The 25,000-nt window shown below is 44.6% G+C and overlaps 1 protein-coding gene and 1 long non-coding RNA gene across 2 annotated transcripts in view; one reads left to right on the top strand and one right to left on the bottom strand.

The window, feature by feature from the left end:
• LOC134457465 (myelin transcription factor 1-like) overlaps positions 1 to 25,000 on the top strand; it is a 172,389-nt gene that overhangs the window by 83,759 nt on the left and 63,630 nt on the right. The window contains exon 2 of the mRNA XM_063209473.1: positions 20,988 to 21,088. The gene's annotated coding sequence lies outside the window, so the exon portion shown is untranslated. The remainder of the gene's footprint in view (positions 1 to 20,987; positions 21,089 to 25,000) is intronic.
• LOC134456235 (uncharacterized) lies at positions 12,342 to 14,323 on the bottom strand. The gene is made up of 3 exons (XR_010036271.1): positions 13,568 to 14,323; positions 13,043 to 13,295; positions 12,342 to 12,699 (listed from the first exon to the last, which is right to left on the bottom strand). It is a non-coding gene; the product is annotated as an uncharacterized LOC134456235 (long non-coding RNA).

Here is a 25,000-nt window from a genome sequence, read left to right as displayed (position 1 = left end):
TGTTAATGAGAGTTTAACTCAAGGTCAGAATCTCTCACAGCCATCATATCAAACAAAATACATTCATCATGCGCTGTGTACTAAACCACTTGCCTTCTCTCTAATCCAGCTCCATGCTATCACATGCCATGCCAAAGACATTTGAAGGGTTTTCACGCAGTCTTAGTATGAATTATGTGCAGAAAAGGAAAAAAACATCAATGACTAAACCATCAATGTTTCTGTCTCATCTTTTTTGCCTAAGCATCCCAGTCCCTGTTAATTTTAACACTATAGCACTACACCATCAGAGAGAGAGAGAGAGAGAGAGAGAGAGAGAGAGAGAGAGAGAGAGAGAGAGAGAGAGAGAGAGATAGAGAGAGAGAGAGAGAGAGAGAGAGAGAGAGAGAGAGAGAGAGAGAGAAATACCAGCTGTGTGCTGTTTCAAACAACTCCTTTAGAAGCATCCATGCAACACAGTGAAAGGCATGGTTGCCTGGTATGTTTCTTTTATTCCACTTCACACATAATAATTTTCTCGACGATGTTTCTCTGCCCTTCGCTCTCTCTCTCCCTCTCTCTCTCTCTCTCTCTCTCTCTCCCTCTCTGTGTTCCTCTATTTTTCTGTTTACCCCCTTTTCTTTGTCATACTCTGTGCCAGACAGCTGTAGGGCATGTCAGAGTTCATCTGTGAGTTGTATGGAACTCAGGGCCGTGGAGTGGAGGGGGGCTTGTGAAGTTAATAGGTTAATGAGTGTTTGGTGCATGGGGGGGAAGGATACAGAAGGGTGTCTGGCACCCTAAGATAGAGTTTAGAAGAAAAAGACGAAGAAAAAAAAACGACAAAGATGGAAGAGAAGGGAAAAAAAACTTTGTGTGTGTGTGTGTGTGTGTGTGTGTGTGTGTGTGTGTGTGTGTGTGTGTGTGTGTGTGTGTGTGTGTGTGTGTGTGTGTGTGTGTGTGTGTGTGTGAGGGAGGTGGAGAGGGGGTGGTGTGCACTCCTTTAAGTGAGAGAGCCTCTCTTTGTCAGCAGACACACACAGAAAAGCAAATTTAATAAGCAGCGAATCCATTACATGTTCTTTCCCCCATTTTCTTGCCATGGCAACAGTGGAGCGAGCGAGGGCATTGAAACCAGCCTGCGGAGGACATTACTATCAGCTGAGCCATCTGTTAAAGGGGAAAGCTGTCCCACACACACCCCAAACAGACAGCCGCTTCCAGGCACTCTTACTCTCTCTCCTCTCTCTCTCTCTCTCTCTCTCTCTCTCTCTCTCTCTCTCTCTCTCTCTCTCTCTCTCTCTCTCTCTCCCTCCCTCTCTATCCCTCTCTCCCTCTCTCTCTCTCCCTCTCTCTCTCTCTCTCTCTCTCTCTCGATCTCTCTCTCTACTCCCGGCCAGCCAGGCTCATAAGTGAGAGGCGTCATAGAGAGAGAGAGAGAGAGACAGAGAGAGAGAGAGAGGGGGGGAGAGAGAGAGAGAGAGAGAGAGGTGTCAAAATTAAGATGCAAGAAAAAATGAGTAACCATAGGGAGAGAAACAGACAGTAAGGGGGAAAGATGGACAGTGGAAGAGAAATGGGGATGAGTGAAGAGGAGAGATGAAGAGCTAGATTGATAGAGAGGGGTAGTTGTGTTGAGGTTGAGGTGTGTTAGTATGGTGAGAGAGAGAGAGAGAGAGAGAGAGAGAGAGAGAGAGAGAGAGAGAGAGAGAGAGAGAGAGAGAGAGAGGGAGCAGTGAAGAGGGATATATAGATAGAGAGAGAGAGAGGGAGCAGTGAAGAGGGATATATAGATAGAGAGAGAGAGGTGGAGAGAGGGAGTGAGAGAGAGAGAGAGAGAGAGAGAGGGAGAAGGGAGAAGGAGAGTGAGCACACATGCGAGCCTGCTGGGTGCAAATGGAAACATAATCCTGGCCTTCTCTCTGCCGAGTGCTCGCTTGCCTTTCACTGCACTGCCAAGAAAGCAGGAATAATCTCCCTCCCTCATCTCCGGCAAGCACGAGAGCAAGAAATGAGAGAGAACAGCAACAACAACGCTCGCTCGCTTTTATTTTTTATGCCCCTAATCGATTCCTACGGAGGCCTAACACAGGGGGATCTTCAACCTGAAATGATGGGTTAGTTTCTATTGCAAAGAGGCAGAGAGAGGAAGCTTGAACGGCGTCTCGATGGCTTTCAAAAAAGCCCAAAGCCCATAGTAGAAGTATAGTTACCAATGTGTCAATGGCCGATCCTTGAATTGAAGTGCTGTTACCAAAGATTTCTTTTTTTTTCACGACAGATGGCAAAGCTCTGGGAAACCTGTAATAAAAGTGAAAGTGTAATGGGTGTGAGTAAGCGCTCTGAGGAACACCGCGTTCCGTAAGTGATTCTGGAGGGGCTATCATAGTTGCCCTTGTGGTGTAACTTCAATTTCAGCCCTCACATGGAGGAACATGAAACCGAAATGAACAGGTTTTTTTGTCAGCTGTAGTTTTTTTGGTTTTGTTTTTTTCGCTCATTGTAAAATCTCATTATTGGAATATTGTTCCATTTGACACCGTTTTGGAATTGAGCATATTGATTACAGATCATTACAGATCATGGTGATTTCCATTTGTAGAAGCAAACAGAAGCGGAGTATAATACAGTGGCTAAATGGGATGAGATTGTGTGGTCTCTGCATGAGCTGTAGTCTACTGTGTTACGTTGAGAGATGATAGAGTGAAGCTTGTGTTGGAGCAACACAACAGGTGGACCTAGAGAAAATTATAGGCCTACAGATATTATTAAACCGATTTCTTAAGACACCCATCCAAAAACATGGATATCTATATTTAATTCCAGGTGATATTTTTGCATATGTGTTTAGTGGATTTTTCTCAGCTCATGGGGTGCATTTCTACTTCATACTTTGCTGTTTGCAATGCAATTTTCCATTGGCAACTACCCAAGTTGCTAACTGGTTAACATCTAGAGAAACAGGGGTTATCCCTATGTTACCCGCATCCGGAGAACTTAGGACCCTTCTTTTTTTTAAAAAGGGTGCTATGTTCCCCGCTGCTTCCAAGTAGACTGCTGCCGCATGGCAAAGAGCAGGTTGTTGTTGCACCTCTGACAGGTTAGGTTTAGGGATAGTTTTGGTCAGGGCACAAATTTGCAATTCAGAAACATTCCATTACTGACAGGTTAGGTTTAGGGATGGTTTTGGGAAGGGCACAATTTGAAAACTCGGAAACATACAATGCGGGGAACTTAGGACCCTTTTTTCAAAAAAGGGTTCTATGTTCCCCACTGCTTCCAAGTAGACGTTGCATGGCGAAGTGCAGGTTGTTTTGCACCTCTGACAGGTTAGGTTTAGGGATAGATTTGGTCAGGGCACACATTTAAAACTCAGAAACATTGCATTACTGACAGATGGTTTTGGGAAGGGCACAATTTGAAAACTCGGAAACATACGTACAAGGCGGGGAACATAGAACCCTTTTTTAGAAAAAGGCTCCCATGTTCCCCGGTCCCATACAAAGACCGGGGAACATAGGACCCGGGGAACATAGGTAAACGCTCCCGAGAAACACACCCCGGTGTTGTGTACTCAGCAATCAGAGACAATACCTCAAGACCAAAACACAAGGTCTCAAGGACTTGTCATATCCGAATAGAGGTTTACAGAATGGTTGCTTGGGAATCTATAAATATTTGTGCATTTCCTTGACAGTCACAAAAAGTTGCATCAAAAGCTATCCACCACATACTATTGTAACTAGATGAGATAGCAAGACATGTGTAATTCACATAGGACTGTGCTAGCACATTGACCTGAATACAAAATATAGCCTTCAAATAAAAGATTTGTTCTAGGTTTTTTTTTTCAGATTTTGAGCAGATTTCATATTTGTGTCTTTTTGTGTTGTAAGGTAAACTCTGGTCTATATAGCCTTGTAGACTTGTGTAAACAACCCAGCTGTCCAGCTGAGGAAACAGCCTAAGGGTAGTAGTGTACCACTTCTTTTGTGTTGGTATTTTCTTCCCTCAAACCATTGTTGCCCCAAACTGAGATTGAAGCGCACGATTGGTTGGGAGTTTGACCGTGCCGGAGTCTTATTACCTGTATGGGGGGATCTAATTGGCCTGGCTGGAAACTTGTTGGAGCTCTCACGCCCCCCAAATACCCATGCCCCCCCTTCCTCTTCCTCACGGGATAAGTTACACTCCGTCCAACTTTTGACAAAGTTAACTCCACTGCACTTCGGTCGGGCGGTCGCGTATGGGACAGAAGAGACCGCAAACATGAAGCTGTGCGGGACATTTTTAGGTTTGTGAACGTCGCTTTTGTTTTCTAATGTAGCCTGTTCGTTAAGCTTTCTGTGTTAGAACAGAAATAGTGTATTTCTTGACAGAGGATTTCTGAGTTGTAGCCAGAAAAGCACCACTGATTTGTTGTCATGTCTAGACATTTTTCCTCAGTAGGCTACTGTTTTTGCCAAGCAGGTAGCCAAAACTATTTTTAGCAACAAACTTTAGCATTAAAGACTCGATAGCCATTTAGGCCTACTATTGTTATTCCAGCCTGACTCTAGAATTCTGCTGTCGATTTGTTATGTGCTTTGGTGACATTTCCGTGGACCTTGTTTTCATATTCTGTAACGGCAGTCTCATACCGAAAACAACACTGAAAGTCCCCTGACGATAGGCTTGGCTCATTACAAGTGGCGACGGTGGTGGCAGAGCAGTATTATTATTTTTTTTAGAAGGGTATTGACAACGGCCGTGGAGTTTAAATTCTGCTGGGACCTGGGGTACAAAACTTCAGAGCTTGCACGTCAGCTCAGACAAAGAACGGGTTGTTTCCCTCGGGGATGCGCGGTCGAGAGCAAGCGACAATGCCAGACCCGCAGGCTCTTTGAAACTTTTTGTGCTGTTGTCTGACTCTTGGTTCCATCTGTCGAGGGAGTTCTTTAGGGTGGCTCTTTCCACCTCGCTCCCTCAGCTGCTGTCCTATGTAATATTTATACTGACCGCAGCACGTCCCAGGGCTTTGCTCTAATTGCGTCCCCGCTTGGTGACGCATCTGCACCTAACTTTTTAAAAATCACGTCTGAAGCTGAAACATTATTATGCTCCAGGAAGTAGGCCTAACTACATTTTCCGTGTTACACACAATACGAAAAAGACGATATGGAACATTGTTTTGATCATGATAGCTGCATTTGAAAGGGTCACATCTTTAAAAACTAAATATTTAGTTTTTAATCGCCATTTCCTTAATGGTTGTCCAAATAGTGGGATGTCTGGTGAATGTTGGTGCACAGATTACTAGAAAATAATTAGTCTATATGAAGCAGGTATTCACAGTTCTTGACACTGACGTGTCCCCAATGCTGCTAGCTAGGTCTCATAGGCTGCTCCAAATTGTTGTTTACACCAACTGTGGTTACTTTATGTATGTAGTTAGGGTTTCACAAAGCTTATGGGATGGTGATTACTTAAAAACTCCCCATAACTAGGCTATGGCTTCTTATCCTCTTTCAGCTACACTCGCAATCCTGAGTCCCGACTGCTGTCCATGGTGCTGCTTCATAAGGCCGCAGAAGCCTAGCGCTGTCTTGGGTCCTGAACAGAAAAAAAAATATTTGGTGTTTGTTCTCGCCATTGTCCTTAAACTAATTTAATCACACTGTGTGCGAGCCACACTCTTCTCTTCACTTCTTCATCCAGACACCTGGTTTATCGTGGTCGACTTTGACAGGCGCTTCGGCAATCCCGGAGGCGTGACGCTATTATGCTGTTTGTTTTGTTTTCGGCCTTTTTCTTTATTCGATTGTGTGGTGCTGGGTTTGGGTTGAACCTATGCGCCGCGTCTCACAACTGAAATCATATTGATGCAGCGTGGACGCCAATGATTGATTTCAGCCCCAATGCATAACAATAGGATTGTAAAAAAGAGTCTGGCGAAAGGAGATAAGAATTTAATAGAATTTCTGAAAGGCCAAGGTTGGTTTTTTTGAATATTCCCCCCTTGCGCGGCGTGGGGACTGGAGATAAAGAGTGGCATTTGTGGAGAATATTCTCAAATGGCTTGTAATGAATGGTTGTCATTTTCACTAATGGTTACAAAACAAAGCAAAACAACGGTGTGTGCAACATTTGGGAGCAATTCCAAGTTACATTTTTGTCTGCTTTCTACTTGATGGAAGCTAAGCACTACAGACCAAGTTAACAATCCCTTAACGCTGTATTTTAAGCCTCAGACTGGAAAACACAGCAATTGAGACTTTTCTGTTATGTGAAAATTGTGCCTGCTTTGCAGGCCCACAGAAGGCCGTTGTATTCAAGGTTTCTCGTTTGAATGACCTTTTCTGAATTAATTTCGGCTATAGTTTTAAATGTGAATAAAGGGGCATGATTCCATTTTGGTTTGGAACGATGATTAATATGTAGGCTACTCATATTAACAATATGCCTGGACTGAAACTCATAATGTGAAGAAGTTGTGATGCTTAGTAGCCTACAACAACTCATGTGCACTGACCTTATCTGTCACATTTTTGGGTGAAAGTGTCCATGGCGAGATTTCTAGGACAGCGGAGAGGGGGGAGGGAGCGCATGACGGCAGTGACATATGCAGCTTTGTTGTGTATTAAAGATTAATCGCTTGGCGTGAAATGAAGACCCTCTGGTGTTATGGAAAGCAAAAGTGGATTTTTTTTTTCATTTGATATCTGCTCCTTATTGCATGCTTTCTGTTTGAAATCCGTACTCCTTCCTTGAGCAGGTAATATATACTAGTGATAAACTTTATCTTTTTTTCCTCATCCACTCCTACTCGCACTAATATCTGAAAGACATCCTCACAGAATCCCTCCTGTTCCCTCCCCCATCCTCCCACTCCCGGCGCGTATGTGTATATGTGGTCTTGAGGGGGTGTGTGCGTTGGGGGGGGCGGTGTAGTGAGCAAGAGAGTATCTCTACATGCCTATTGAATTATGATGGGGGGACCCAAAGCCCAGCCCATCTGATGTTGTAGGTTTTACTACAGCTTCTGTGATGTCATGGCAAAGGGCGGGGGGAGGAGGTGGGGGGACAATGGCACATAAGGGAAAGGTAAGTCAATATTACGTTTTCTCGCTGACAAAGGCAAATGAAGCCATGTTTTTGCTTACAAACAAGTAACGTTTACCGCCCCGATCCGGAGCTCCGTGAGCCCGTGGCAGCGTCAGAGGAGAACGACTCCAGCATTCTCATTTTCATTGATTTGGATACACCTAATATCCAATTGGATGTTACGGGACAAATAGTGTGTTGATTAGTTTTTATGTATAAAAAAAAGAAAATCTATATCTGGGATACCTAGAAGCATCGCGGCGGTATTCGGACAAGGGAAGAGAAATCCTACTTTTGTGCTACGGAGATTCTTGGGATTTTCTGTAATTCAGGTACCAAATACATATTTTTACTATCATGACATTTGGATATGCAAACGTTTTAGCAGTTTTTACTAACACTCGGAGAGGGTGTCGGAACACCTTTAACGGTGTAGACTGACACATCCTTCACTCTGGAGAGTTAAGCTTTGCTTTGGGAAATGTGCTTGCTTACTTGAGAGACATGGAGTGATGTGCAGAGTTTGAGGGAAAATGTTGCACTAGGTTTCACTTGCTTCTTCTTCTTCTTCTTGACTTAGTTGAATGTTTATGTGCACCTTGCCTGGGAATGGATATCGACCTTATAGCGATGAAGGTTAAGCCTTAACATCCGTGAAATCAAAAGCATCAAAAGCATGGTACATGAATTGCGTAGTTGCATTGAATAAATAATTCTAATTTGTTGATGCACATTTGTTTCTCGCGCATGATTGATTAGATAGATCTCTTTTTTTGCTAGCGTTAAATGTTTCCTCTATCCATCAACGCTAACTTATGGCAGGCTGTGGGGGAGATGTGTCAGTTGATGTTTTGTTGTGGAGATTCTGCTTTCAACCTGGACAACACGGCTGTTACGGAGTTGTGAGTGGGAAAGTAATGGAGGAACTATGGCGCTGTGGTAGGATCACGGTGACATGGTTGTTTATTTGCGGAAAACAGCATGCGCAACTACGTAGTCCATTTGATGTGGTTTCCGTGCCTCGGCTCCATCCTTGACACACACATAAGCAAGACGTTTCTAGATTTCTGCGATTGCACATTTATCCTCCTCCTCGCTGGTGTGGGTAGTAGATTTTCCTCTTGAGTAACACACGGATGAGGCAGCATCTGTTTATCAGTGGCTACCTCTCCACAAACAGAAACGGAGGTTTTACGCGATTTTCATTTTCCCCCACTCACTTGCGACAGCTGTGTATCTGCAGTTAAAATCGCACGGTTTCAGGGGAGCATGCAGCAGTCATACTTAGTTCCATATGGCTCTATGTAATTAAGGTCGAACAATGGGCGTTGCACAGGAGTCCTGGCCGAGCGCATGGATGAAGGGGGAGGAGGGGTTTGGCCATTTGATTTTCCGCAGCAGAAAACAGAGATGCTCTCGTTAAATGTCAACCGCCCCTAGTGAGATGTGCGGGAGGAAAAAGTCAGGAGGAGCAGTTAGCAGATGAAGGCTGAGGGGGCAATAGGACTCGCTTGCTACTCGCCAACTACCGCCCCTTCTCATTTCCACGAGTGGTCTCACGCGTAAAATGCCCATTTGCGTTAAATCAGTAGCCTATATGCTCTGCTCGCGCGCGCACGTGTGTGTTTGTCTAACATAATACATTGTATTCTGCGAATTACAGTGGGCAAGCATCATCTCTAAGATGGTGGATGCAGAGGTGGTCAGGGCATATCGTGTTGCCAAAAGTTCATAAGGCTGCACGCTTACTCACAGCCGGATGAAAACATAAATCGCGAATGTGTTACTTCTCTCTCAGTTTAGGTGACCATCCGTTGTAATCTAATATAGCCTACAATTAATAGTTTCTTGGTTGTTTGTAGCATGTTGGCGTTACAGAATAACATTCTATCCAAATCAACTTCAACTAAGGCAAAGCCTAGTTGTGGCACGTTTTAGCGCCATGTTTACTACTTCTTTTGGAGCCATCTATAACATAGCATACCTACCTATGATATCAAAAGCCTTATCACCGTATCATCCTACACCGCTATAGGATGCTACTAGCCTAACAGTAGTTGTGGTGAAGTAGCAGACTAGTACTAAACAACATTCCACAATAACATGATAATATCATACTAGGCTACTACTTACTAATAGGCTACTAATAGACGACTTAATGCCAGACTAATGATAATAGTGACAATAATAAGAATAGTAATAATACTCATAATAATCATAACAATAATATTTAGTTAGTAGTAGTACAGTAGTAGGCTAGTAGTAGAAGTAGTAGTAGTAGCCTATTTGACATTTCAGTGTGGTTGTCTTCAAACCACTGTACAGCTTGCTTGCAGATTGTAGGAGTAGCCCGCGTGCGTTGTATAATAAACGACCCCTACTATGCATGCTATGATTCATGAAGTCGTTTATTTTATCTCTAGCCTTGGAGACGAGTGGGAGAGGCTTTAGTAATAACTTCCAGGAGATTGTATCACTGTCCGGAAATTGTGTTGAAATGGTATGAGCCAAAGGCACATATTATTCCACTAACAGAGGCGTTTGGATTCAAGGTGGTACAGTACTCTTGAAAAGCAGGCTCTCAAAACAGTGGACTGTTTTGTCTGTGATGTTATGCTTATGTGCGTCCTAGCTTAAATAGACTACTTTTGTTCATTACGCAAATATGTTATTAAACAGCTTTATACGAAATCGCGTTATTATCAGGCCTACTATATAGCCTACAGTCTAACATATCATTAATATTCAATCTGACATTTTAAAGGGTGAACCTATACCCAATCAGGCGCATTTTAGGGTACTTCCGTGTTTGGAGAAGGTGTGGCATTTAAATTCATCCATCGCCCGTGGTGACGGCAGCAGGTGTCGAGGGATTGCCGGAGAGGGAAGAGCAATAAACATGTCGAATAGAACAGCTGGGCCAAATTGCGCCCTTGTCATTCAGAGCACACCAGTAAGCCAAGCCACGAAGGGTAGGGTCAGGGTCGCTTCTGCCATTAATAAAGAAAAGTGCCATTCGTAATGGGCAAAGAGCCTTGAAACACTGAATTACATCCACACCAGCGATCAGGGCGAGCCATTTCAGAATGCATCTTGTCTGCTATTTACTTTCACATTAACATTTAACCGAGTGTGTTGTTTCTCTGCGGCTGCTTTTTGAAGCGCCATTGATGGCGCGGAACAGGTGTGCCGAACACTATTGTCGCTTACTCTGAAATAGACTCGTTTACTGCCTGCAACACAGAACGAGTTTTGTAGTGCACTTGTCTCAGCAACAGAGTGCTGCCCTGTGCCTTGAGAGTCGCTCTGCTCTTTTACCTAACGTTGCTGCCACTCTGGAGTGCCCTGGAAAGCACATCTAGGCTATATCCTCTTAGCCCAACAATGAGGAAAATAATGAATTAGCGTGCCCGGGAAAAAGAATGGATTGGAGTCTCACCAAGTGTTGTGCTGAGATGCTTAAGTCTGAGGCTGTCACATATTGTATGTCTGCTTGAGCTCTTTCTCCCTCCAGAAAGGTACTTTGTCTCGACCGCCAAGAGGCGGTGTATAATTAAGCGGGCTTGCGGAGCAAGGACCATGCAGAGCATGGCCCTTGCAGAGCAAGGCCCGTTTATAGTAATCTCTAAGTCCTGTTTTATTATTATTATTATAGCTTGGTCTTGTGCAGGGCAGCAGCAAAATAGAAAATGGATCTCCTCCTAGGCCTTTCGAGATAGAGACACCGTTCAAACACTAAAACGACCGGCTCGGCTTGGAGATCGCGTATCGTTATAGGCTTCTCCGTGTCTCTTGTCGTTTTCCCATTTTTGGCGATTTTGTTAAAGCCTGGGTCTCCATTGAAAACTATGGTGGAACCTTTATGAACAAAAGTTCCGCCACTCTAGAGATTAGAGTGTAGGAGGCTTTTTCGGTCATAAAACATCAACACTTTCACCTAGAAGTTTAGTTGACGCGTTGTTAGCGAGCTCTATGGCATGTCTCCAAATTGTGAAAGTTTCATCTCCCAACTCCCAATACTTTTTAAATGGCAGGTTTGTAAAAAAAACAGGCCTGGCTCTATGGAGAATCCCATTCTTTCGAAAAGTGCATTTTTCAAGAGATCAGCGCATGTCCCACACGGAGGTCCATTTGTGCCTGAACCCTTTCACCTATAAACTTCATTCAAAGACTGTTAGAGAGATCACAAGCATGACTCCGATCTGTGAAAAGGACACGTGCCAACTCCTTTTAGTTTTTTTACAACGATGTTGTAAAGACAAAAAACTCATTCTCATTTTCTCCCCTGTTAAAGGCTCAATACTAACTGTCAGTTAGTATCAGAACAGGTGCTCCCAATGAAGGATTCCATCTTAACTGCCACTGTCTCAAGATTCTATTCTTAACGAGCAGGTGCGAGCAGCCATTCTAGAAGTGTATTGTTCAGCTCTTCAATGCAATGTAATATGTGACCCACCACCACAAAACCAGGCATAAGTCTCTGGATATCAAAAATGAGTTATCTATGTGGATTGATAGAGCAGAACCCAAGGTTTATTATGGTGAAAAAATTATGTTTCTATCATAAGTAGAACCAAAGTTACGGAAATTTTACTTTTGGAGTTTGGACATATTTCGCGAAACGCCTTTTCGAGAAATCGGCCGTCAAAGTTTTGGACTATTTTATAGGTATAAAGTCCTTAGCAACGCATATTAATTATCATCCGATTGACATGAAATTTTCACAGATGATTAATGACACTATGACGGACATGTCACAGAAGTTTTGTTTAAATCAAAGAACTTAAACCTATTATTTAAACGGAAACTGACTTTTCCATCCAAATGGAATTTCGGGGAAATCATCCACCTGAAATATGATCATCTTATATCACCAATTCATGCTCTCATACTGTATCTGTCTTCATGTTATGCCTTAAAGAAAGTGAAAGCCCAACTGGGAAACTCCTACTACCTTTGTCATTGTGACACAGCACTCCACAGCACACAAGTGCACACTGCGCACAATGAAATTGCATTTATGCCTCAAAAGGGGGCAGCCCCCAATGGCGCCCCAAAGGGAGCAGTGCGGCAGGACGGAACCATACTCAGGGTACCTTAGTCTTGGAGGATTATGGGGAGAGCACTGCTTAATTACTCCCACACCAACCTGGCGGGTCACGAGTCGAACCGGCAACCTTTGGGATACAGTCTGATGCCCTAACCGCTTACCCATGACTGCCCTACCGCTTACCAATGGCAACCCTAAAAGAACTAAAAAAGACAATTTAACTTGCATATTCAAATTCAAATGTGCTTTATTGGCATGCTTGGAAGTATCAATGCTGCCAAAGCTTAAAAAAACACAACATACAGTGCATCAAGGACATGAACATTTAGGTCAATATAGCATTAAATTAAATGCATTTAGCATAAACACATACACACATGCACACGCATGCACGCGCGCGCGCACACACACACACACACACACACGTATTCTCTTGTGTACTTGCCACATATTTACAGATTTAAAAGTTCATCTCCACGCCCACAACCTGTCTATGGGCACTCTCAGAGTCAGTGTAAGATTCAGATATGCGTCGCTTTCTTCAAGTCTCCACTCTTGTTGGTGCTTGATGGTCCAATAGTTCTTCTCTATGAAAAATAACAAAAATAATGAATTGACAGAAAAAAAGTTTTCAAAACAAAAATAGTTATACCCTAAGACAGCTACATTTTTTTCTCTTTTCCAGCTCAACTGAAATTAATTATTTAAATATAAATCGATATAGCTCATTATATGGAGTAGAATTTTAACAATCGCCGCCCATTGTAAATCAAGATATTAACCTTAAAAGCATTGAAATATGACAGCTGCAGCATAAACATGAAATTCATTAAAAGAATGGCCAACTATGACAGCCAACTATGACAACTATGACACCCATATTACAAATAGGTTAGATGACCACAATATTTAAAAGAGAATGTTAATTACCTGTCCCAAGAAGAACATCTTTGTAGCTTTGGTTGACCTTGGTGGCAGTGTGAACTGAAGGCAGGGGCTGTAGATCATCACGTTTAAATCCAGGGACATGTCCAGTGAGCACTAGGGCATTTTGTGAACCTTGTTGTTGGATGAATGTCACCTCTCCTTTGATGTTGTCCAGCTGAAGGGATCTCTTTCTCCCTCCTGTCCTGTCCCATTGGAGTGCCATTTCAGTAAGCCTGTTAGTCTTTCCTTGCTGATGCTGGAATAAAATAATAGGAATAGTATGTAAAAAATACCATTCCAGTTAACTACAGGTAGAATAGTTGCATATACTCTCAGTATTATTTTAAGTTTAGCCCATTTCAAAACGAGGAGTATGTTATCACTAAAGGCATGCACTGAGACGTTTTTCTAGAGCTCCATTATACCCACACATACATGTCATGCAGATGAAATCCGGAGGGTTAAAACGTAAAAATCAAGAAACAGAAAGTGTCCTCTGCTATGTAACTAAGTTGCACACTAACTTACCAAAGATTATTGGTCTTTTCATAGCCAGAATTGGGAGATACGTCCGCGGTAAAAATCGCATTGGTCTTCTCCACTGCTGAATCTGTTCCCAGTTCGTGCACTCGATCGTCTTTTTCATCATCAAAGGCATCCCAGTCATCATCAGACTCCCAGTCGCCTTTGTCCTTGTCATTGTTGTCCAAAAATGAGGAGTAAATACGGCTATTTACGAGACGAAACATTAATCAAACTTGCAATAACACTGACCATGCTTGGTTTGTTGCGGATGTAAGTGAGAGAACTGCGCATGCCCGTAGAGCACGCGGTGGGCGTTTGACCAATCACGGAGCTTGATCTTGACAGGCATAGCAACAAGAGGGTTTGGTTTACTCTTTTGATTGGCTATTTTAAAAGAACTACAAAATAATATCGCCATTTGACCTACGTGATTGGACAGGGCATTTCATTAGCTTTCTCCTCGTACCAAACACTTGGATGATCCGCAACAGATCGGAGGTTGTTTCGGTCGGGGAAAAGTGGCCCATTTCGGCTTTCTCTTTGCTCAGTGAAGCCTGAACTTTTGATCACGCTGACATAATTGACATAATAAACATCTTTATTGACCGAATTTGAATGTAATGACCATGGAAATTGAAAATATAAGTGTTAAGGTACCGTTTTCTTCCAAGATGTCAAAACACATAGAAAATCGCTTCCCTGACTAAATTTGGCTGTAGCTCTGAACGCGGCTGCGCGACTTATGCCTGGTTTCGTGGTGGGGGGTCACATATAGTCTTGCTGGACTATGCATGACAATTAGCTGCTTGGCTTAGTGGTAATGCATGCCGCTGCATTAGAGATATGGAGGTTGAGGGTTTGAATCCCATCCGAAGCCATGTTGATTTTCTAAATTATATCATATGCAGCGTTCCTTGGCCGACTTAAAATGCCATGTATATCATTTAGTATGGATGGCAAATGTGCTGAATTACAGATATTGAGGTTGGGGGTTCGAAACCCAGTCAAAGCCATGTTGATTTTCAAAATTATATCATATGCAGTGTTCCTTAGCCAACTTAAAATGCCATGTATGTCATTTAGTATGCATGGCAAATGTGCTGGATTACAGATATGGAGGTTGGGGGTTCGAATCCCAGACAAAGCCATGTTGATTTTCTAAATTATATCATATGCAGCGTTCCTTGGCCGACTTAAAATGCCATGTATATCATTTAGTATGCATGGCAAATGTGCTGGATTACAGATATGGAGGTTGGGGGTTCGAATCCCAGTCAAAGCCATGTTGATTTTCTAAATTATATCATATGCAGCGTTCCTTGGTCGACTTAAAATGCCATGTATATCATTTAGTATGGATGGCAAATGTGCTGAATTACAGATATTGAGGTTGGGGGTTCGAAACCCAGTCAAAGCCATGTTGATTTTCAAAATTATATCATATGCAGTGTTCCTTGGCCAACTTAAAATGCCATGTATGTCATTTAGTATGCATGGCAAATGTGCTGGATTACAGATATGGAGGTTGGGGGTTCGAATCCCAGTCAAAGCCATGTTGATTTTCAAAATGATATCATATGCAGTGTTCCTTGGCCAACTTAAAATGCCATGTATGTCATTTAGTATGAATGGCAAATGTGCTGAATTAGGGATATGGGGGTTGGAGGTTCGAACCCCAGTCGAAGCCATGTTGATTTTCAAAATGATATCATATGCAGTGTTCCTTAGCCAACTTCAAATATCATGTATTGTATGTCATTTAATATCAATGGCAAAGGGGTTGGATTACAGATATGGAGGTTGTGAGTTCGAATCCCGCTCGAAGCCATGTTGATTTTCAAAATTATATCATATGCAGTGTTCCTTAGCCAACTTAAAATACCATGTATGTCATTTAGTATATCCCCAAAACGCAGAGCTACAACACTTTCAAGATGGCTGAATCCAAGATGGCTGAATTGTTTGGCCCATGACTTCTGACTGGGTGGATGGAGTTTTTCCAAGATTTCTTTTAGCTTTGTTTTCTCAATAGTACTTTGTTTCATCTCTGCCCCCAAAGGCAAGCCCGCTTCCAGCATTTTCTGTGAGAATGCATTTCTAGTTACATTAGTGGGCCAAGCATGTATTTCACGTGACCTTCCGGGATGTAATACATCATTTGCTATCTTTGCTAATAAAAAAAAAACATTTAGGCCTGGGCCAGGCTACAGTAAGTGTAGGCTATGTTACAAATGAAGGCTTCAGTACAGCATAATGTTAGCTAGGACTACATAAGGCCATTAAACAAGATAATAATAATAATAATAATAATAATAATAATAATAATAATAATAATAATAATAATAATAATAATAATAATAATAATAATAATAATAATAGTGTAGGCTATTTATAGTTATTATTACTAGTGGTTTACAATAGAGACTAGCATTGTTCTTCCACTATTGTCTCTGTCTTAAGAGTATTTTCAGTTTGGCCTGTTAATCATACAAAGTTACTTTGTAAATCCTGCTTAACCAGAACTGGGGTGTGGTGGTGTCGGCGCGTCCCGCGGATTACCCTGGTGCCATCCTCCCATATTTAATCTGAACTATGGATTTAATACCTACTCCCCACAGAGACACAGACAGAAAACTCCTCTGACACTAATGGCGCTCTTTACTTTGGAGACCTAAGCTTTTACCTCTTTCTCTACGCGCTCTCTGGTAATAGAATTGAAATGGCTGCCAATTGTGCACTCGAACATTACTTTTAAAGTGAGTGGCACTAGTCATTGCTTGTAGTAGTTTGGCCCCCTTTCCACTCCCCTCCATCCATTCCCCCCAACTCATGTGCTCTCTCTCTCTCTCTCTCTCTCTCTCTCTCTCTCTCTCTCTCTCTCTCTCTCTCTCTCTCCCCCTCCCTCCCCACAGCGAAACGCTGAAGTACTCACTCGTAATGAATTTGCTCTTCATTTTTTTTGTGGTGCTCACCGACTGGGCCTTGGGTACTTTTCTGAGTGCTGTTGTGGTGGTTGGTGGATTAAGCCAAGGCCATCCGTTAAAAAAAAAAAACAACCAAAATAAAGATTCTCGCTTTGAGGAGTTGGGGGCTTATATAGGCTAGTGTACTGTGCGGTGCTCTTCTCTCTTTGCTGAAGGCCATAGTCACAGGGAGAAAGGTGCAGTAAAGGATGGACAAGGGCAAGAGGATCAAACTGGGTGTTTTTGACCCTGTGAGCACTTGTGAATGAGGAGGACGGCCTAGAGTGTGTGCAGTTCAGTATGTTTCTTTCTCACACTGGTGTATGAGTGTGTTTAGGCCTGCATGGGAGACAGAAAGAGAGAAAGAGAGGGAGAGAATGATCTTTTGAATTTTTTGATAGAGGTTCATCTCACAGACTTAACAGACTTACAAGAAAATGTATGAAAGAAAAGAAGACTCTGTGTGTGTGTGTGCGTGTGAGTGTGCGATTGCACGCGTGTGTGTACGTATGCACGCGCACACACTTCTACATGCACCCCATCTGTTCACATGTGTGTATGTGTGTTTTTAAATAATTTGAGACGTTAAAAAGGGCCAGGCTGTATCCTTACCACAGTTGTGGTCTGTTTGCAATCAAGACTGAGAGGTGAATAAAAGAGTTATAGATATTGAGTTGGACAGAAGGCAGAAGAGCATGCAGAATGTGATGGGAAGAAATAAAATGTTTATTGGATAGGGAGAGAGAGAAAGGTCCACCGGGGGAGTCGTTAAATGATTCACATTTGTGGGACATGTTAAAAAGGCCTTCTCTTTCTATCTTTTTCTCTTTTGCTTCGTTTTTTCCCCTCCGCCGTCAAACCTCTGTGTCTTTATGTACTTCTGCGCTACTTGCTACCTCTCTTCTGCTGTCTTTGTATCCCTCCAGTTTTGTCCAGTGTCTGTTTCTTTATGTTCACTTGTCTTTTTCACTCTACTCTACTTCTGTTCTACTTTCTGTATCCCTCCACTTTCTGACTCTTTATATTCTTATACCTGTCTCTCTTGATACTTCTGCTCTTTATCTCTTTTCTGTTTTGTTCGCATCCCTCTTTTCTCTACACTGTTTCTTGCCGTTCTTACGCTCACCTCTATCGCCTCCACTCTTTCCTGTTTTCTTTTCATCCCTCCATTTTGTCCGCTGTCTTTTTCTTCATGGTCTTGTACTCATCTCTATCACTGGCTACCTCTCGTTCTCTCCCTATACCTATCTCCTGTTTGTCTTTGTATCCCTCCATTTTGCCATCTCTATCTGTCTCTTCTCTCTGGCCGCCTGGTACTTATCTCCTGTGTGTGGCTTTAATAGCTGCGGGGACCTGTATGAGTGCCGAGCCAAGGACAGATGGATGGATGACACCCCAGCCCCTCTGTCAGGAAATGCAACAGATTGGGAGAGAAGCAGGGAAGAGGAAGAGAGAGAGAGAGAGAGAGAGAGAGAGAGAGAGAGAGAGAGAGAGAGAGAGAGAGAGAAGGAAAGTGGTAGAGCAAGATGGAAAAAGGAATAAAATGGCAAAGATCAAACAAGGCAGAGGAAGAGATTGAGCGTGACTGGCGGCTCCTAGTGTACTACTGATCGCACCGTTCCTCTCCTCTCCTCTCCTCTCTCCTCTCCCTTCTCTTCTCTTCTCTTCTCTTCTCTTCTCTTCTCTTCTCTTCTCTTCTCTTCTCTTCTCTTCTCCTCTCCTCTCCTCTCCCTCTTCTCCTCTCCTCGCAGTGCAGAACACTGAGTGACTCAGAGAACTGGGTGGACTGCTCTTCTTTTCTCCTCACTCACACACTCACTCACTCAAAGCTCGCAGCTACTGTGAGTAATCAAAAGAGCATGAAGTATCCATCCTTAAAGTTAGTACTGTACGCACATAAACACAGCCTGAAGGGGAAGAGGGGGAGAGTGGAACGCCCGTGCGTGCACCACACTTCATATTTCACGAATGTTTATGAAAGCGCACAATGTCAATCTGGATAAGGCAGGATCCCATTGGCAAGACAGCCAGCACTTCATTTCACAGGAGAGTGAGAGGGAAAGGGAAGAATGTGTGCGTGTGTGCATTAGAGAGAGAGAGAGAGAGAAGAAAGAGAAGAACATGAGTGTATGTGTATTTGAAAGAGAGAGAGAGAGAGAGAGAGAGAGAGAGAGAGAGAGAGAGAGAGAGAGAGAGAGAGAGAGAGAGAGAGAGAGAGAGAGAGAGATGAGTGGAACATTAAGATGAAACTCAGGCATGGGTGATGGTGATGGGGGTGGACCGAAGAGAGCAGAAGAGAGAGAGAGGCCCAGAAGCCACGAGGCGGCTGGCTCCACCACCACCACCACCACCTTCCCCGTGGGGCCTCTGATAAATGTAATGATAGTTTTAATATTACGCCCAAGAGTGTTGAGGACCGAGCAGGCGCTCAGCGTACCGAGCCGAGCAGAGCAGGGATTTTCAGGGATTTTTTTTCTTTCTTTTTTTCATCAGGTTTTATCAGGGACTCTCTTATATCACTTTACCTTGCATGTCTGTCAGAGAGAGAGAGAGAGAAGAGAGAGGGGAGGGGTGTTGAGTAAAGGGGGGTAGGGATGGAGGTGTGTTGAGGGGGGGAGATCAGCTATTACCCAGATGAAAAAAGCTAAAAAAGGTGGGGGGTGGGGGGTTGGGGTGAAAAAAGAGAGGCTTGATTTATGGATGATTCATTATTTACTGACCGCTCTCTCCCCCTCCTCCAGTCCTCCCACCTCTCTCTCTCTCTCTCTCTCTCTCTCTCTCTCTCTCTCTCTCTCTCTCTCTCTCTCTCTCTCCTTTCGTCCCTGCCCCCCATCATCTCTTCCCTACCCCTGTGCTCTCCCCACTACTAAAAGCTCAATAAAAATGCGCAAATTTGATTGATTCTAATAGCGGACTGACAGAGAATCCAGCTGGTGCACTTTGCATGTTTGCGTGTGTGTGTGTGTGTGTGTGTGTGTGTGTGTGTGTGTGTGTGTGTGTGTGTGTGTGTGTGTGTGTGTGTGTGTGTGTGTGTGTGTGTGTGTGTGTGTGTGTGTGTGTTTGTGGTTGTCCATGTGCACTTTTTTGAAGTCTTTGTCCTGGTGTGTCGGGGTGTGAGTGCTCCTGTGTGTGTAAAGGGCACACATACACACCTTTATTTTGGAGGAAATGTGCTAAATGGTGTTTGGTCGAGGGTGTTTGCCTTTTAGTGTGTGTGTGTGTGTGTGTGTGTGTTTGTGTGTGTGAGAGGGAGAGAGAATGATGGTGTATGTCTTTGCTTCTGTGTGTGTGTGTGTGTCTATGCACGCGTCAGTGCGCATGTGTCTTCCTATTCATGCGCACCCCATCTCCTTGTCTAGTTAATAAGAGTGCTTAGAGTGTATGCTTTAAGGCCCAGCCCTTCAATCTCCCTACCCCCACCCACCCCCATGCCATCCCCATCCTAACCTCAACCCCCAAGGCCATGATGGCCAGGGTACTCTCCATCTTAACTCTTCCCCCACCCCACCCAGGCCTTTGTCTCCATACAGATTCAATTGGACATTTGACTTGACTTGCGACTCCATTGTTTTGGGATTGTCTTTTTTCTTTTTTGATATCGTGACTCTGCCCTGCGTGCGCAGTGACAGGGCCACTCTCTGCCCCATGACAGATCCTGTACAGTGACAGATTTCTTTTTGTTTCTGCCTCTGTCTGTTTGTCTGTGTGTGTCTCCCCCCCCCCTCTCTCTCTCTCTCTCTCTCTCTCTGTTGCCTGCCCTTGTCTGTCTCTCCTGGCCTCTCTCCTCTCCTTTGCTGGCCCCTCTCTCCTCTTTGCTGAGGTTGATGTTTTGAAATGACATGTTATTTTCTGTAGAGGTGGACAGGATGAGTTTGCCTTGCTGGATCTTCAACTGCTGATTCTGGCATTTACAGCAACAACTGACTTGACTTCTCGTCCCCTCTATCTATCCTTCCTCTCCTCTCTCACTCATGCTCCACCCCCCCCCTCTCTCTCTCTCTCGCTCCCCCTCTCTCTGCATCTCTGTCCCTCTCCCCTCTCCCTTGCTCATGCTGTTTTTCTCTCTCTCTCTCCCTCCCTCCCTCCCAATCTCTCGTTCACATTGCTGATGCTGATGTTTAAAGTTTGGAGGCTTTTTTTTCTACCCCTCATCCATTCCTGCTGTCCGGACAATACGTTTTGGGGCTGGCAGTCAGGCAAGCTGAGGGGGTGTCGGCGGAGAGAGAGAGAGAGAGAGAGAGAGAGAGAGAGAGAGAGAGAGAGAGAGAGAGAGAGAGAGCGAGAGAGAGAGAGAGAGAGAGAGAGAGAGAGAGAGAAACGCATAGAATTTGAGAGAGAGAGACAGACAGACAGACAGACAGACAGACAGAAAGAGACAAACAGAGTGAGAGAGAGGCTTGTGTGAGCTGATGCTGATGTGTTCCTTCTTTATTTCTTTATTTATTTCTTCGGGGGGGCAGAGAATGAGTTCCGGGGCGAGCTGGTGAATCAGCGCTGGACGCGAGGGGAGAGGATCAGCCGCTGCGGACCCACACTCCGACTAAAGAGCCCGCCAATCAACGTGAGTGACAAGCACATGAACACACACACACACACATGCTAACACACACATGCATGCATGCACTGCACATACATGCAGTAACTCTCTCTCTCTCTCTCTCTCTCTCTCTCTCTCTCTCTCTCTCTCTCTCTCTCTCTCTCTCTCTCTGGTGCAAACATGCAACACGACTGCACACAAACATACTGTACGTACACACACACACACACACACACACACACACACACACACACACACACACACACACACACACACACACAGCCACTTACTCACAGGGTGTCAGGGTGGGAGTGTGTGCTTGTGTATTTATGTGACAGTATGTGTGAGACGTGTGTGTGTGTGTGTGTGCGCGTGCGTGTGTGCGCGTTTGTGCTGTCGTGTTGCGTGTTTGCATCAGAGGCCACAGTTCACTTTGACTCTGCTGACTTATCTTTGGGGGTGAGTGTGGGGTGGGGGGTTGGATGGTGGTCCACACGGAGGGCTGTGGAAGGGGGTAGGTGGGGTTGTGAAGGGGCCCTGAAATATTCTCCATATTGGCAGCCAAGCGACGGGTGATGGAGAGGGAGAGGAGGTGGGCTGTGGACTGGGAGAGGCGTGGGGAGTGGGAGAGGAGTGGGGAATGGGGGGTGGCAGGCATCAAATTTCTGCCTTCTATGCATTTCAGCCTCCTCCTCTTCTCTTGCAGAAAGGTTGAATGTGGCTAGACAGCCAACCCGCCTTTTGAAAGAAAAAAAAGACAAAAAAAATGAAAAGTATGAAAAAAATGATGTGCAGGGATGGGAGGGGGGATGGATGGGAGTAGGGTGGGGTAGCCCTCCCCCTTTTCTCTCATCAACTCAGCTCTATTTAGATTTGGCTTGCTCTGAAAGTTCATTATTTTGTTTCTTTTTTCTAGAAGAAAAAGAAAAAAAGAACTCAAGATGTTTTGTGGAGAGTATGTCCTTGAGGAGCTTTTTACTTTTCCTGTGCTTTCATCCCTCATAAAAGGAAAAAAAATCCCCCCCCCTCTCTCTCTCTCTCTCTCTCTCTCTCTCTCTCTCTCTCTCTCTCCCCCAGCCTCTCAGTCACCCCTCATCCTCTCCATGCCCCCTCCAGTCTCCAGCGCTGGTACTTAGGTGTGCGTTTTGTGTGTTGAATGACTAAAAAATGAATGTCCCTTTTAAATAGCAAATAGCAGCTCTGCCTACTCACCTCTCTCATCTTCCTCTCTTAATACAGTAGATAGTCCAAAAAAAGGACTGCTTTCTTTTCTCCGGACATGTTTAATGTGATGGAAAGAGAATACTTAAAACATGGCTGCCTATTGGAACAGAATGTGTCATAGTTATAGTGCAGCCAACCCCAGATATAAAAAAGTGACCACACAAAGACTGTCCGTGCAAAGTACAGTAAGTGAAAATTCAAAGAAGGAAAGTTGAAAAGAAATAGTGGAAAATAAATAAATAAATAAATGAAGTAGTACAAAAAAAGAAAAGAAAATGAAAGAAACGGAAAGGAAAGGAAAGGAGAGGAAAGGTGTGGAGAGAGAATGAGAGTTGCAGATTATACAGGCGTGAGTGTATCAAGGTGAAAGCGATACAGAGAGAGAGAGAGAGAGAGAGAGAGAGATGGTATGCCCTGTAGGCTTTCAGTACCAGTAAGAATGCGCTCAGCTCAGCTCGCTATCCTCTCTGGTGGTATGAGCTCATGTGCGCGGCAATGGATTTATTGATTTGGTTTGGTGTCTTTTAAGCTTTTCTGCCAAGTGTGGCTGCCATTCTTTCTTTCTTTGGAGAAGATGACACACAATGACCCTTTCGGTGCCTTTGCTTTACTCACTCTGAATGTATTTTATGTGCTTTTGTGTGTGCTTGTGGGTAGTTGTGTACGCGTGCGCGTGTGTGTGTTTGCATGCATGCGTGTGTGTGTGTTTGCGTGCGTGCGTGTGTGTGTGTGTGTGTGTGTGTGTGAATCAACTTGCATGTGTGTGTAGAATGTGTATCCATAGCATGTGTGTAAAGTGTAATGTATGGATGTGTTTGAATGTTTTAAGTGTGTGCACATAAACAGAGGTGTGTGTGTGTGTGTGTGTGTGTGTGTGTGTGTGTGTGTGTGTGTGTGTGTGTGTGTGTGTGTGTGTGTGTGTGTGTGTGTGTGTGTGTGTGTGTGTGTGTGTGTGTGCATGTGTGTACTTGTATGTATGTATGTGTATGTGTATGTGTGTGCGTGTGCGTTTGTGTCCCTGTGCACCTGCATGTGTGTCTATCTGTGTATGTAATTTGTATGTGTGAGACAGCGTGCAGTCGGCCCATAGATAGACACACACACACACACACACACACACACACACACACACACACACACACACACACACACACACACACACACACACACACACACACACACACACACACACACACACACACAGTCAGGAAACCTGTTCCTCCCACCAGGAAACAAAACAAACACGTGTCGGAAACACACGCGCACACAATAGGTGATATACGGCGGCCATCACACATCACGCGCGTGTGGCCCAGCCCTGGCCCAGCCCGGGCCCCTCCCCTACCCCCACCCCAGCCCGGCCCCTCCCCCTGATGGATGGGCTACAGATTGCCTTGGCGACAGTATCGGACTCCCTTAATTGGCCGCCGCTATCCGCAGGTAATTTCGGAGACGTCAGTCTCGCTGTCAGTCAACGGCCGCGTTGCCGTGGCGAGGGGAAGGGAAGGCAGCCTCGGCTACGGCTACGGCTCCGGCGCCTCGTGCCTCATGCCGCGTGCCGCCCGCTACGCCGCTCCAGGATCCCCTCTCCTCTTGTAAACGTGCGCACGAATAAAAGACTCATTTATTCACACCAGGGGAAGAGGGGTGACCTTCTTTGTGAAGTCATTGCCCCCAGCCAGCAATTTCCATATAGCTGTAAGAATGCAGCACGCACACACGCACACACATACACACATACACACATACACACATACACATACACATATACACACACACAGCCACACACACACACACAGCGGAGGCCTCTGCCTGCCTTCCCTTTGCCTTGCCTTGCCTGCCTGCCTGACTGCCAGTACGGCATGCAGAGAGGGACACAATTAATAATGTACAACGCAGCCCTGCAGGGAAAGTGCAGGCTAACCTCGACACCCCCCTGCCCGTGCTACTATCAGTGACGTCCACACGCCCTGCATCTCTCCTTCACTGTCTCCCCTTCTTCCTTGATTCTTTCCCCCCCTCTGTCTTTCTCCTTCTTTCTCATTTTTAATCTGCCCTCTGGTTGCCTTAACTTCATCTCTCGTTTTTTTTTTTTCATCCTTCACCCCTCTCCCTCTCACCTCCCCCTTTACTCACTTATTCTCTCTCTCTTGCTCTCTCTCTCTCTCTCTCTCTCTCTCTCTCTCTCTCTCTCTCTCTCTCTCTCAGTACACCCCACCCCCCCACCACTCCCCCACTACAGAATCCCCCAACGGTTCCTTCTGCATGTGTGTGGTGTATAGTGTGTACATTTCGCATTCATAGAGCATGATTAAAAACACAAGCAGCCAAAGGACAGCCGGCGTGCGTACATTAAAAGAAGCCTTTGGAGTAAAGCTCCGTGGAAGAGAGAAAAAAAAAATCAGGTGAATGGTCAGGTTCATTCCTGCCAGAATCAGTCGCAGTGACTTTGTGTTCATCCAAATTTAATGAGGTGGAATTTGAAGAAGGGGAAAAATGAGATGAAGAAAGAAGAAGGCAAGAATCTGATGCGTGCATACCTATTTAAGAGAGAGAGAGAGAGAGAGAGAGAGAGAGAGAGAGAGAGAGAGAGAGAGAGAGAGAGAGAGAGAGAGAGAGAGAGAGAGAGAGAGAGAGAGAGAGAGGTGCAGGGGGAGAGGGGGGGGTAGTGGAGATGAGCAAGAGAAGGGGGATGAGAGAGAGAGAGAGGTG

The sequence above is a fragment of the Engraulis encrasicolus genome, chromosome 10 (genome assembly GCF_034702125.1).
Source record: "Engraulis encrasicolus isolate BLACKSEA-1 chromosome 10, IST_EnEncr_1.0, whole genome shotgun sequence".
NCBI classification, from domain to species: domain Eukaryota; kingdom Metazoa; phylum Chordata; class Actinopteri; order Clupeiformes; family Engraulidae; genus Engraulis; species Engraulis encrasicolus.
Note: the sequence above shows the minus strand (reverse complement) of the source record. Positions and strands in the feature narration are given on the sequence as shown.